Source organism: Phyllobates terribilis, unplaced genomic scaffold, assembly GCF_046119375.1.
Source record: "Phyllobates terribilis strain yellow unplaced genomic scaffold, ASM4611937v1 Scaffold_2__4_contigs__length_985480577, whole genome shotgun sequence".
In the NCBI taxonomy this organism is placed as follows: domain Eukaryota; kingdom Metazoa; phylum Chordata; class Amphibia; order Anura; family Dendrobatidae; genus Phyllobates; species Phyllobates terribilis.
Window position 1 is genome coordinate 42,207,534 of NW_027362762.1, and position 13,980 is coordinate 42,221,513.

The 13,980-nt window shown below is 53.3% G+C and overlaps 1 protein-coding gene across 2 annotated transcripts in view; it reads right to left on the reverse strand.

The window, feature by feature from the left end:
* Window positions 1-13,980, reverse strand: part of ARHGEF17 (Rho guanine nucleotide exchange factor 17) — a 270,345-nt gene that overhangs the window by 62,939 nt on the left and 193,426 nt on the right. The gene's annotated exons all lie outside the window — the stretch shown is intronic.

Consider the following 13,980-nt stretch of genomic DNA (forward strand, 5'->3'; position numbering starts at 1 on the left):
GGCTGGAGGGTTTTGTGTGCTGTGTGCATTAGCTGAGCCCCCGGTATACTGAGTTGTAAGGGGCTGGAGGGTTTTGTATGCTGTGTACATTAGCTGAGCCCCCGGTATACTGAGGTGTAAGGGGCTGGAGGGTTTTGTGTGGGGTGTGCATTAGCTGAGCCCCCGGTATACAGAGGTGTAAGGGGCTGGAGGGTTTTGTGTGGGGTGTGCATTAGCTGAGCCCCCGGTATACTGAGGTGTAAGGGGCTGGAGGGTTTTGTGTGCATTAACTGAGCCACCGGTATACTGAGGTGTAAGGGGCTGGAGGGTTTTGTGTGCATTAGCTGAGCCCCCGGTATACTGAGGTGTAAGGGGCTGGAGGGTTTTGTGTGCTGTGTGCATTAGCTGAGCCCCCGGTATACTGAGGTGTAAGGGGCTGGAGGGTTTTGTGTGCTGTGTGCATTAGCTGAGCCCCTGGTATACTGAGGTGTAAGGGGCTGGAGGGTTTTGTGTGCTGTGTGCATTAGCTGAGCCCCCGGTATACAGAGGTGTAAGGGGCTGGAGGGTATTGTGTGCTGTGTGCATTAGCTGAGCCTCCGGTATACTGAGGTGTAAGGGGCTGGAGGGTTTTGTGTGCTGTGTACATTAGCTGAGCCCCCGGTATACAGAGGTGTAAGAGGCTGGAGGGTTTTGTATGCTGTGTGCATTAGCTGAGCCCCCGGTATACAGAGGTGTAAGGGGCTGGAGGGTATTGTGTGCTGTGTACATTAGCTGAGCCCCCGGTATACAGAGGTGTAAGGGGCTGGAGGGTTTTGTGTGCTGTGTGCATTAGCTGAGCCCCCGGTATACAGAGGTGTAAGGGGCTGGAGGGTTTTGTGTGCTGTGTGCATTAGCTGAGCCCCCGGTATACAGAGGTGTAAGGGGCTGGAGGGTTTTGTGTGCTGTGTGCATTAGCTGAGACCCCGGTATACTGAGGTGTAAGGGGCTGCAGGGTTTTGTGTGCTGTGTACATTAGCTGAGCCCCCGGTATACAGAGGTGTAAGGGGCTGGAGGGTTTTGTATGCTGTGTGCATTAGCTAAGACCCCGGTATACTGAGGTGTAAGGGGCTGGAGGGTTTTGTGTGCTGTGTGCATTAGCTGAGACCCCGGTATACTGAGGTGTAAGGGGCTGGAGGGTTTTGTGTGCTGTGTGCATTAGCTGAGACCCCGGCATACTGAGGTGTAAGGGGCTGGAGGGTTTTGTGTGCTGTGTGCATTAGCTGAGCCCCCGGTATACTGAGGTGTAAGGGGCTGGAGGGTTTTGTGTGGGGTGTGCATTAGCTAAGCCCCCGGTATACAGAGGTGTAAGGGGCTGGAGGGTTTTGTGTGGGGTGTGCATTAGCTGAGCCCCCGGTATACTGAGGTGTAAGGGGCTGGAGGGTTTTGTATGCATTAGCTGAGCCCCCGGTATACTGAGGTGTAAGGGACTGGAGGGTTTTGTGTGCATTAGCTGAGCCCCCGGTATACTGAGGTGTAAGGGGCTGGAGGGTTTTGTGTGCTGTGTACATTAGCTGAGCCCCCGGTATACTGAGGTGTAAGGGGCTGGAGGGTTTTGTGTGGGGTGTGCATTAGCTGAGCCCCCGGTATACTGAGGTGTAAGGGGCTGGAGGGTTTTGTGTGCTGTGTGCATTAGCTGAGCCCCCGGTATACAGAGGTGTAAGGGGCTGGAGGGTATTGTGTGCTGTGTGCATTAGCTGAGCCTCCGGTATACTGAGGTGTAAGGGGCTGGAGGGTTTTGTGTGCTGTGTGCATTAGCTGAGCCCCCGGTATACAGAGGTGTAAGGGGCTGGAGGGTATTGTGTGCTGTGTACATTAGCTGAGCCCCCGGTATACAGAGGTGTAAGGGGCTGGAGGGTTTTGTGTGCTGTGTGTATTAGCTGAGCCCCCGGTATACAGAGGTGTAAGGGGCTGGAGGGTTTTGTGTGCTGTGTGCATTAGCTGAGCCCCCGGTATACAGAGGTGTAAGGGGCTGGAGGGTTTTGTGTGCTGTGTGTATTAGCTGAGCCCCCGGTATACAGAGGTGTAAGGGGCTGGAGGGTTTTGTGTGCTGTGTGCATTAGCTGAGCCCCCGGTATACTGAGGTGTAAGGGGCTGGAGGGTTTTGTGTGCTGTGTGCATTAGCTGAGACCCCGGTATACTGAGGTGTAAGGGGCTGCAGGGTTTTGTGTGCTGTGTACATTAGCTGAGCCCCGGTATGCAGAGGTGTAAGGGGCTGGAGGGTTTTGTGTGCTGTGTGCATTAGCTAAGACCCCGGTATACTGAGGTGTAAGGGGCTGGAGGGTTTTGTGTGCTGTGTACATTAGCTGAGCCCCCGGTATACAGAGGTGTAAGGGGCTGGAGGGTTTTGTATGCTGTGTGCATTAGCTGAGACCCCGGTATACTGAGGTGTAAGGGGCTGGAGGGTTTTGTGTGCTGTGTGCATTAGCTGAGACCCCGGTATACTGAGGTGTAAGGGGCTGGAGGGTTTTGTGTGCTGTGTGCATTAGCTGAGCCCCCGGTATACTGAGGTGTAAGGGGCTGGAGGGTTTTGTGTTCTGTGTGCATTAGCTGAGCCCCCGGTATACTGAGGTATAAGGGGCTGGAGGGTTTTGTATGCTGTGTACATTAGCTGAGCCCCCGGTATACTGAGGTGTAAGGGGCTGGAGGGTTCTGTATGCTGTGTGTATTAGCTGAGCCCCCGGTATACTGAGGTGTAAGGGGCTGGAGGGTTTTGTGTGCTGTGTGCATTAGCTGAGCCCCCGGTATACAGAGGTATAAGGGGCTGGAGGGTTTTGTATGCTGTGTACATTAGCTGAGCCCCCGGTATACTGAGGTGTAAGGGGCTGGAGGGTTTTGTATGCTGTGTACATTAGCTGAGCCCCCGGTATACAGAGGTATAAGGGGCTGGAGGGTTTTGTATGCTGTGTACATTAGCTGAGCCCCCGGTATACTGAGGTGTAAGGGGCTGGAGGGTTTTGTATGCTGTGTACATTAGCTGAGCCCCCGGTATACTGAGGTGTAAGGGGCTGGAGGGTTTTGTGTGCTATGTGTATTAGCTGAGCCCCCGGTATACTGAGGTGTAAGGGGCTGGAGGGTTTTGTATGCTGTGTACATTAGCTGAGCTCCCGGTATACTGAGGTGTAAGGGGCTGGAGGGTTTTGTATGCTGTGTACATTAGCTGAGCCCCCGGTATACTGAGGTGTAAGGGGCTGGAGGGTTTTGTATGCTGTGTGCATTAGCTGAGCCCCCGGTATACTGAGGTGTAAGGTGCTGGAGGGTTTTGTGTGCTGTGTGCATTAGCTGAGCCCCCGGTATACTGAGGTGTAAGGGGCTGGAGGGTTTTGTATGCTGTGTGCATTAGCTGAGCCCCCGGTATACTGAGGTGTAAGGCGCTGGAGGGTTTTGTGTGCTGTGTGCATTAGCTGAGCCCCCGGTATACAGAGGTGTAAGGCGCTGGAGGGTTTTGTGTGCTGTGTGCATTAGCTGAGCCCCCGGTATACTGAGGTGTAAGGGGCTGGAGGGTTTTGTATGCTGTGTGCATTAGCTGAGCCCCCGGTATACTGAGGTGTAAGGGGCTGGAGGGTTTTGTGTGCTGTGTGCATTAGCTGAGCCCCCGGTATACTGAGGTGTAAGGGGCTGGAGGGTTTTGTGTGCTGTGTGCATTAGCTAAGACCCCGGTATACTGAGGTGTACAGGGCTGGAGGGTTTTGTGTACTGTGGGCATTAGCTGAGACCCCGGTATACTGAGGTGTAAGGGGCTGCAGGGTTTTGTGTGCTGTGTACATTAGCTGAGCCCACGGTATACTGAGGTGTAAGGGGCTGGAGGGTTTTGTATGCTGTGTGCATTAGCTGAGCCCCCGGTATACTGAGGTGTAAGGGGCTGGAGGGTTTTGGGTGCTGTGTGCATTAGCTGAGCCCCCGGTATACTGAGGTGTAAGGGGCTGGAGGGTTTTGGGTGCTGTGTGCATTAGCTGAGCCCCCGGCATACAGAGGTGTAAGGGGCTGGAGGGTTTTGTATGCTGTGTGCATTAGCTGAGCCCCCGGTATACTGAGGTGTAAGGGGCTGGAGGGTTTTGTGTGCTGTGTGCATTAGCTGAGCCCCCGGTATACTGAGGTGTAAGGGGCTGGAGGGTTTTGTGTGCTGTGTGCATTAGCTAAGACCCCGGTATACTGAGGTGTAAGGGGCTGGAGGGTTTTGTGTGCTGTGTGCATTAGCTGAGCCCCCGGTATACTGAGGTATAAGGGGCTGGAGGGTTTTGTATGCTGTGTACATTAGCTGAGCTCCCGGTATACTGAGGTGTAAGGGGCTGGAGGGTTTTGTGCGCTGTGTACATTAGCTGAGCCCCCGGTATACTGAGGTGTAAGGGGCTGGAGGGTTTTGTGCGCTGTGTGCATTAGCTGAGACCCCGGTATACAGAGGTGTAAGGGGCTGGAGGGTTTTGTGCACTGTGTACATTAGCTGAGCCCCCGGTATACTGAGGTGTAAGGGGCTGGAGGGTTTTGTGCGCTGTGTACATTAGCTGAGCCCCCGGTATACTGAGGTGTAAGGGGCTGGAGGGTTTTGTGCGCTGTGTACATTAGCTGAGCCCCCGGTATACTGAGGTGTAAGGGGCTGGAGGGTTTTGTATGCTGTGTGCATTAGCTGAGCCCCCGATATACTGAGGTGTAAGGGGCTGGAGGGTTTTGTATGCTGTGTACATAAGCTGAGCCCCCGGTATACTGAGGTATAAGGGGCTGGAGGGTTTTGTATGCTGTGTACATTAGCTGAGCCCCCGGTATACTGAGGTGTAAGGGGCTGGAGGGTTTTGTATGCTGTGTACATTAGCTGAGCTCCCGGTATACTGAGGTGTAAGAGGCTGGAGGGTTTTGTGTGCTGTGTACATTAGTTGAGCCCCCGGTATACTGAGGTGTAAGAGGCTGGAGGGTTTTGTGTGCTGTGTACATTATCTGAGCCCCCGGTATACTGAAGTGTAAGGGGCTGGAGGGTTTTGTGTACATTAGCTGAGCCCCCGGTATACAGAGGTGTAAGGGGCTGGAGGGTTTTGTGTACATTAGCTGAGCCCCCGGTATACTGAGGTGTAAGGGGCTGGAGGGTTTTGTGTGCTGTGTGCATTAGCTGAGCCCCCGGTATACAGAGGTGTAAGGGGCTGGACGGTTTTGTATGCTGTGTACATTAGCTGAGCCCCCGGTATACAGAGGTGTAAGGGGCTGGAGGGTTTTGTGTGCTGTGTGCATTAGCTGAGCCCCCGGTATACAGAGGTGTAAGGGGCTGGACGGTTTTGTATGCTGTGTACATTAGCTGAGCCCCCGGTATACAGAGGTGTAAGGGGCTGGAGGGTTTTGTGTGCTGTGTGTATTAGCTGAGCCCCCGGTATACTGAGGTGTAAGGGGCTGGAGGGTTTTGTGTGCTGTGTACATTAGCTGAGCCCCCGGTATACAGAGGTGTAAGGGGCTGGAGGGTTTTGTGTGCTGTGTGCATTAGCTGAGCCCCCGGTATACTGAGGTGTAAGGGGCTGGAGGGTTTTGTGTGCTGTGTACATTAGCTGAGCTCCCGGTATACTGAGGTGTAAGGGGCTGGAGGGTATTGTGTGCTGTGTGCATTAGCTGAGCCTCCGGTATACTGAGGTGTAAGGGGCTGGAGGGTTTTGTGTGCTGTGTGCATTAGCTGAGCCTCCGGTATACTGAGGTGTAAGGGGCTGGAGGGTTTTGTGTGCTGTGTACATTAGCTGAGCCCCCGGTATACTGAGGTGTAAGGGGCTGGAGGGTTTTGTGTGCTGTGTACATTAGCTGAGCCCCCGGTATACAGAGGTGTAAGGGGCTGGAGGGTTTTGTGTGCTGTGTACATTAGCTGAGCCCCCGGTATACAGAGGTGTAAGGGGCTGGAGGGTTTTGTGTGCTGTGTGTATTAGCTGAGCCCCCGGTATACTGAGGTGTAAGGGGCTGGAGGGTTTTGTGTGCTGTGTACATTAGCTGAGCCCCCGGTATACAGTGGTGTAAGGGGCTGGAGGGTTTTGTGTGCTGTGTGCATTAGCTGAGCCCCCGGTATACTGAGGTGTAAGGGGCTGGAGGGTTTTGTGTGCTGTGTGCATTAGCTGAGCCCCCGGTATACTGAGGTGTAAGGGGCTGGAGGGTTTTGTATGCGGTGTACATTAGCTGAGCCCCCGGTATACTGAGGTGTAAGGGGCTGGAGGGTTTTGTGTACATTAGCTGAGCCCCCGGTATACTGAGGTGTAAGGGGCTGGAGGGTTTTGTGTGCTGTGTGCATTAGCTGAGCCCCCGGTATACTGAGGTGTAAGGGGCTGGAGGGTTTTGTGTGCTGTGTACATTAGCTGAGCCCCCGGTATACAGAGGTGTAAGGCGCTGGAGGGTTTTGTGTGCTGTGTGCATTAGCCGAGCCCCCGGTATTCTGAGGTGTAAGGGGTTGGAGGGTTTTGTATGCTGTGTGCATTAGCTGAGCCCCCGGTATACAGAGGTGTAAGGGGCTGGAGGGTTTTGTGTGCTGTGTACATTAGCTGAGCCCCCGGTATACAGAGGTGTAAGGGGTTGGAGGGTTTTGTATGCTGTGTGCATAAGCCGAGCCCCCGGTATACTGAGGTGTAAGGGGCTGGAGGGTTTTGTGTGCTGTGTGCATTAGCTGAGCCCCCGGTATACTGAGGTGTAAGGGGCTGGAGGGTTTTGTGTACATTAGCTGAGCCCCCGGTATACTGAGGTGTAAGGGGCTGGAGGGTTTTGTGTGCTGTGTGCATTAGCTGAGCCCCCGGTATACTGAGGTGTAAGGGGCTGGAGGGTTTTGTGTGCTGTGTACATTAGCTGAGCCCCCGGTATACAGAGGTGTAAGGCGCTGGAGGGTTTTGTGTGCTGTGTGCATTAGCCGAGCCCCCGGTATTCTGAGGTGTAAGGGGTTGGAGGGTTTTGTATGCTGTGTGCATTAGCTGAGCCCCCGGTATACAGAGGTGTAAGGGGCTGGAGGGTTTTGTGTGCTGTGTACATTAGCTGAGCCCCCGGTATACAGAGGTGTAAGGGGTTGGAGGGTTTTGTATGCTGTGTGCATAAGCCGAGCCCCCGGTATACTGAGGTGTAAGGGGCTGGAGGGTTTTGTGTGCTGTGTGCATTAGCTGAGCCCCCGGTATACAGAGGTGTAAGGGGCTGGAGGGTTTTGTGTGCTGTGTACATTAGCTGAGCCCCCGGTATACAGAGGTGTAAGGGGCTGGAGGGTTTTGTGTGCTGTGTACATTAGCTGAGCCCCCGGTATACTGAGGTGTAAGGGGCTGGAGGGTTTTGTGTGCTGTGTGCATTAGCTGAGCCCCCGGTATACTGAGGTGTAAGGGGCTGGACGGTTTTGTATGCTGTGTACATTAGCTGAGCCCCCGGTATACAGAGGTGTAAGGGGCTGGAGGGTTTTGTGTGCTGTGTGCATTAGCTGAGCCCCCGGTATACTGAGGTGTAAGGGGCTGGAGGGTTTTGTATGATGTGTGCATTAGCTGAGCCCCCGGTATACTGAGGTGTAAGGGGCTGGAGGGTTTTGTGTGCTGTGTGTATTAGCTGAGCCTCCGGTATACTGAGGTGTAAGGGGCTGGAGGGTTTTGTGTGCTGTGTACATTAGCTGAGCCCCCGGTATACTGAGGTGTAAGGGGCTGGAGGGTTTTGTGTGCTGTGTGTATTAGCTGAGCCCCCGGTATACTGAGGTGTAAGGGGCTGGAGGGTTTTGTGTGCTGTGTACATTAGCTGAGCCCCCGGTATACAGAGGTGTAAGGGGCTGGAGGGTTTTGTGTGCTGTGTGCATTAGCTGAGCCCCCGGTATACTGAGGTGTAAGGGGCTGGAGGGTTTTGTGTGCTGTGTGCATTAGCTGAGCCCCCGGTATACTGAGGTGTAAGGGGCTGGAGGGTTTTGTATGCGGTGTACATTAGCTGAGCCCCCGGTATACTGAGGTGTAAGGGGCTGGAGGGTTTTGTGTACATTAGCTGAGCCCCCGGTATACTGAGGTGTAAGGGGCTGGAGGGTTTTGTGTGCTGTGTGCATTAGCTGAGCCCCCGGTATACTGAGGTGTAAGGGGCTGGAGGGTTTTGTGTGCTGTGTACATTAGCTGAGCCCCCGGTATACAGAGGTGTAAGGCGCTGGAGGGTTTTGTGTGCTGTGTGCATTAGCCGAGCCCCCGGTATTCTGAGGTGTAAGGGGTTGGAGGGTTTTGTATGCTGTGTGCATAAGCCGAGCCCCCGGTATACTGAGGTGTAAGGGGCTGGAGGGTTTTGTGTGCTGTGTGCATTAGCTGAGCCCCCGGTATACAGAGGTGTAAGGGGCTGGAGGGTTTTGTGTGCTGTGTACATTAGCTGAGCCCCCGGTATACAGAGGTGTAAGGGGCTGGAGGGTTTTGTGTGCTGTGTACATTAGCTGAGCCCCCGGTATACTGAGGTGTAAGGGGCTGGAGGGTTTTGTGTGCTGTGTGCATTAGCTGAGCCCCCGGTATACTGAGGTGTAAGGGGCTGGAGGGTTTTGTGTGCTGTGTGCATTAGCTGAGCCCCCGGTATACTGAGGTGTAAGGGGCTGGAGGGTTTTGTATGCTGTGTGCATTAGCTGAGCCCCCGCTATACTGAGGTGTAAGGGGCTGGAGGGTTTTGTGTGCTGTGTGCATTAGCTGAGCCCCCGGTATACAGAGGTGTAAGGGGCTGGAGGGTTGTGTGTGGGGTGTGCATTAGCTGAGCCTCCGGTATACAGAGGTGTAAGGGGCTGGAGGGTTTTGTGTGCTGTGTGCATTAGCTGAGCCCCCGGTATACAGAGGTGTAAGGGGCTGGAGGGTTGTGTGTGGGGTGTGCATTAGCTGAGCCGCCGGTATACAGAGGTGTAAGGGGCTGGAGGGTTTTGTGTGCTGTATACATTAGCGGAGCCCCCGGTATACTGAGGTGTAAGGGGCTGGAGGGTTTTGTGTGCTGTGTGCATTAGCTGAGACCCCGGTATACAGAGGTGTAAGGGGCTGGAGGGTTTTGTGCGCTGTGTACATTAGCTGAGCCCCCGGTATACTGAGGTGTAAGGGGCTGGAGGGTTTTGTGCGCTGTGTACATTAGCTGAGCCCCCGGTATACTGAGGTGTAAGGGGCTGGAGGGTTTTGTGCGCTGTGTACATTAGCTGAGCCCCCGGTATACTGAGGTGTAAGGGGCTGGAGGGTTTTGTATGCTGTGTGCATTAGCTGAGCCCCCGATATACTGAGGTGTAAGGGGCTGGAGGGTTTTGTATGCTGTGTACATAAGCTGAGCCCCCGGTATACTGAGGTATAAGGGGCTGGAGGGTTTTGTATGCTGTGTACATTAGCTGAGCTCCCGGTATACTGAGGTGTAAGAGGCTGGAGGGTTTTGTGTGCTGTGTACATTAGCTGAGCCCCCGGTATACTGAGGTGTAAGGGGCTGGAGGGTTTTGTGTGCTGTGTACATTATCTGAGCCCCCGGTATACTGAAGTGTAAGGGGCTGGAGGGTTTTGTGTACATTAGCTGAGCCCCCGGTATACAGAGGTGTAAGGGGCTGGAGGGTTTTGTGTACATTAGCTGAGCCCCCGGTATACTGAGGTGTAAGGGGCTGGAGGGTTTTGTGTGCTGTGTGCATTAGCTGAGCCCCCGGTATACTGAGATGTAAGGGGCTGGAGGGTTTTGTGTACATTAGCTGAGCCCCCGGTATACTGAGGTGTAAGGGGCTGGAGGGTTTTGTGTGCTGTGTGCATTAGCTGAGCCCCCGGTATACAGAGGTGTAAGGGGCTGGACGGTTTTGTATGCTGTGTACATTAGCTGAGCCCCCGGTATACAGAGGTGTAAGGGGCTGGAGGGTTTTGTGTGCTGTGTGCATTAGCTGAGCCTCCGGTATACTGAGGTGTAAGGGGCTGGAGGGTTGTGTGTGGGGTGTGCATTAGCTGAGCCCCCGGTATACTGAGGTGTATGGGGCTGGAGGGTTTTGTATGCTGTGTACATTAGCTGAGCTCCCGGTATACTGAGGTGTAAGGGGCTGGAGGGTTTTGTGCGCTGTGTACATTAGCTGAGCTCCCGGTATACTGAGGTGTAAGGGGCTGGAGGGTTTTGTGTGCTGTGTACATTAGCTGAGCCCCCGGTATACTGAGGTGTAAGGGGCTGGAGGGTTTTGTGTGCTGTGTGTATTAGCTGAGCCCCCGGTATACTGAGGTGTAAGGGGCTGGAGGGTTTTGTGTGCTGTGTACATTAGCTGAGCCCCCGGTATACAGAGGTGTAAGGGGCTGGAGGGTTTTGTGTGCTGTGTGCATTAGCTGAGCCCCCGGTATACTGAGGTGTAAGGGGCTGGAGGGTTTTGTGTGCTGTGTGCATTAGCTGAGCCCCCGGTATACTGAGGTGTAAGGGGCTGGAGGGTTTTGTATGCGGTGTACATTAGCTGAGCCCCCGGTATACTGAGGTGTAAGGGGCTGGAGGGTTTTGTATGCTGTGTACATTAGCTGAGCCCCCGGTATACTGAGGTGTAAGGGGCTGGAGGGTTTTGTGTGCTGTGTGCATTAGTTGAGCCCCCGGTATACTGAGGTGTAAGGGGCTGGAGGGTTTTGTGTGCTGTGTACATTAGCTGAGCCCCCGGTATACAGAGGTGTAAGGCGCTGGAGGGTTTTGTGTGCTGTGTGCATTAGCCGAGCCCCCGGTATTCTGAGGTGTAAGGGGTTGGAGGGTTTTGTATGCTGTGTGCATAAGCCGAGCCCCCGGTATACTGAGGTGTAAGGGGCTGGAGGGTTTTGTGTGCTGTGTGCATTAGCTGAGCCCCCGGTATACAGAGGTGTAAGGGGCTGGAGGGTTTTGTGTGCTGTGTACATTAGCTGAGCCCCCGGTATACAGAGGTGTAAGGGGCTGGAGGGTTTTGTGTGCTGTACATTAGCTGAGCCCCCGGTATACTGAGGTGTAAGGGGCTGGAGGGTTTTGTGTGCTGTGTGCATTAGCTGAGCCCCCGGTATACTGAGGTGTAAGGGGCTGGAGGGTTTTGTGTGCTGTGTGCATTAGCTGAGCCCCCGGTATACTGAGGTGTAAGGGGCTGGAGGGTTTTGTATGCTGTGTGCATTAGCTGAGCCCCCGCTATACTGAGGTGTAAGGGGCTGGAGGGTTTTGTGTGCTGTGTGCATTAGCTGAGCCCCCGGTATACAGAGGTGTAAGGGGCTGGAGGGTTGTGTGTGGGGTGTGCATTAGCTGTGCCGCCGGTATACAGAGGTGTAAGGGGCTGGAGGGTTTTGTGTGCTGTATACATTAGCGGAGCCCCCGGTATACTGAGGTGTAAGGGGCTGGAGGGTTTTGTGTGCTGTATACATTAGCGGAGCCCTGGGTATACTGAGGTGTAAGGGGCTGGAGGGTTTTGTGTGCTGTGTGCATTAGCTGAGCCCCCGGTATACAGAGGTGTAAGGGGCTGGAGGGTTTTGTGTGCTGTATACATTAGCGGAGCCCCCGGTATACTGAGGTGTAAGGGGCTGGAGGGTTTTGTGTGCTGTGTGCATTAGCTGAGCCCCCGGTATACTGAGGTGTAAGGGGCTGGAGGGTTTTGTATGCGGTGTCCATTAGCTGAGCCCCCGGTATACTGAGGTGTAAGGGGCTGGAGGGTTTTGTATGCTGTATACATTAGCTGAGCCCCCGGTATACTGAGGTGTAAGCGGCTGGAGGGTTTTGTGTGCTGTGTACATTAGCTGAGCCTCCGGTATACTGAGGTGTAAGAGGCTGGAGGGTTTTGTGTGCATTAGCTGAGCCCCCGGTATACTGAGGTGTAAGGGGCTGGAGGGTTTTGTGTGCTGTGTGCATTAGCTGAGCCCCCGGTATACTGAGGTGTAAGGGGCTGGAGGGTTTTGTGTGCATTAGCTGAGCCCCCGGTATACTGAGGTGTAAGGGGCTGGAGGGTTTTGTATGCTGTATACATTAGCTGAGCCCCCGGTATACTGAGGTGTAAGGGGCTGGAGGGTTTTGTGTGCATTAGCTGAGCCCCCGGTATACTGAGGTGTAAGGGGCTGGAGGGTTTTGTATGCTGTATACATTAGCTGAGCCCCCGGTATACTGAGGTGTAAGGGGCTGGAGGGTTTTGTATGCTGTATACATTAGCTGAGCCCCCGGTATACTAAGTTGTAAGGGGCTGGAGGGTTTTGTATGCTGTGTGCATTAGCTGAGCCCCCGGTATACAGAGGTGTAAGGGGCTGGAGGGTTTTGTGTGCTGTGTGCATTAGCTGAGCCCCCGGTATACTGAGTTGTAAGGGGCTGGAGGGTTTTGTGTGCTGTGTGCATTAGCTGAGCCCCCGGTATACAGAGGTGTAAGGGGCTGGAGGGTTTTGTGTGGGGTGTGCATTAGCTGAGCCCCCGGTATACTGAGGTGTAAGGGGCTGGAGGGTATTGTATGCTGTGTGCATTAGCTGAGCCCCCGGTATACAGAGGTGTAAGGGGCTGGAGGGTTTTGTGTGCTGTGTGTATTAGCTGAGCCCCCGGTATACTGAGGTGTAAGGGGCTGGAGGGTTTTGTGTGCATTAGCTGAGCCCCCGGTATACAGAGGTGTAAGGGGCTGGAGGGTTTTGTGTGCATTAGCTGAGCCCCCGGTATACTGAGGTGTAAGGGGCTGAAAGAGTAGCAAGGAGCGGGATGGGAGTTTCCATGGCTGACACTGATGATGTCACAACGCTGAGAGGAGAGGACTCAGAGATAGTGATTTTTGCAGTCAGAAGAACCTCTAGAGGCGCTGGGCAAAATAATGCAGAGCAGCTGGTGCAGCCCTGCGAGTTCCTCCTAGGCAGGACATCCTGAGATTGGGCATAGTCTCTCCAAGGATTTACAGCAGCACCGAGGGACAGCAAAAGCTCATGGTTATCCCAGGAGCAACTAGACCAATGCTGGAGCAGTGGAGTATTGCACAGTCCCCAGACCCGGTGAAGAATCGCTCTAGAACAGCTAGGTAAAGTTTAGTATCATTCAAGTATTGTGCCTTTGACATTGTTCTAACCATTAAGACAACTGCGCCACCGCCTGCAAGTTTCAGTGTCCACTACTGTTATTGTGTTCTGTGATCTCTCTTAAAGGGGAACTCCATAACCACCTCTTCTACACTTCTAGACCTTTCAGAAGAAAAGTCCCTTTTGTGTATATAAAAAACGTGAAAACCGTTTCACTATAACTTGTTCCAACACAGAGATATGGTCTTTTGAAGATACAGGTCCAAAGCCTTGATGCTGCACTACTGAGAAAGTCAGGAAAACGTTCATTATGGAGACCACAAAGATGGATACCTACAGATAACTACCACTGCACAGGCAGGAGAGGATGCCGTCAACATTGTTGTAGATGGATATCTGCATCCCCACAGATAAAATGCAGGGTGCAACGAGTCATCTCTCAGTAGTGCAGCCTCAGGCTTTGGGCCTCTATGTTGAAGAGCTCAGATCTCAGCCTAGGAACAAGATATTATAAAACGGTTTTCACATTTTTAATGTACACGAAATGCCCTTTTTTTCCTTCACCATCTTCTGCTAGGATTCCTTTAAAGCAAAATCGGTGCGAGGCCCCAAGCACCTCATGCTCAGAGGGGTTTACTATCTCGACGCAATATAAACAGCAGTTATATTCCCATGACAAATACTAGAGATGAGTGGATCGATTTGCAGAACCCAGGTCCAATGGCCGGGTCAGTATTCCGTGGCTTCTGGACCAGATCTCGGAGATCTTTCTCCTACCTGCCGACATCCACAACTACTTATTTCATTAGCCGGCATGGACTTGACTGGGTCGTGCTCATCGGGTACATAGGATGTTCGGAAAAGTGATCATTCGGTTCATCCTGCCCAAGGATTATTCATTTTGACTATTGTTAAAGAATATGGACACATTAGGGAACAATCCATTTTTTTTAATGCATGTCTTTTGGGCTAAAAACATTTTTGCATTTGTATTTCATTAAAAAAGTTGCACCGTTTGGCTTTTACTTTGGTTGACTGCACATTGCTGGCTGCAGAATGAGTTAACTGAGAAACCGCCAGT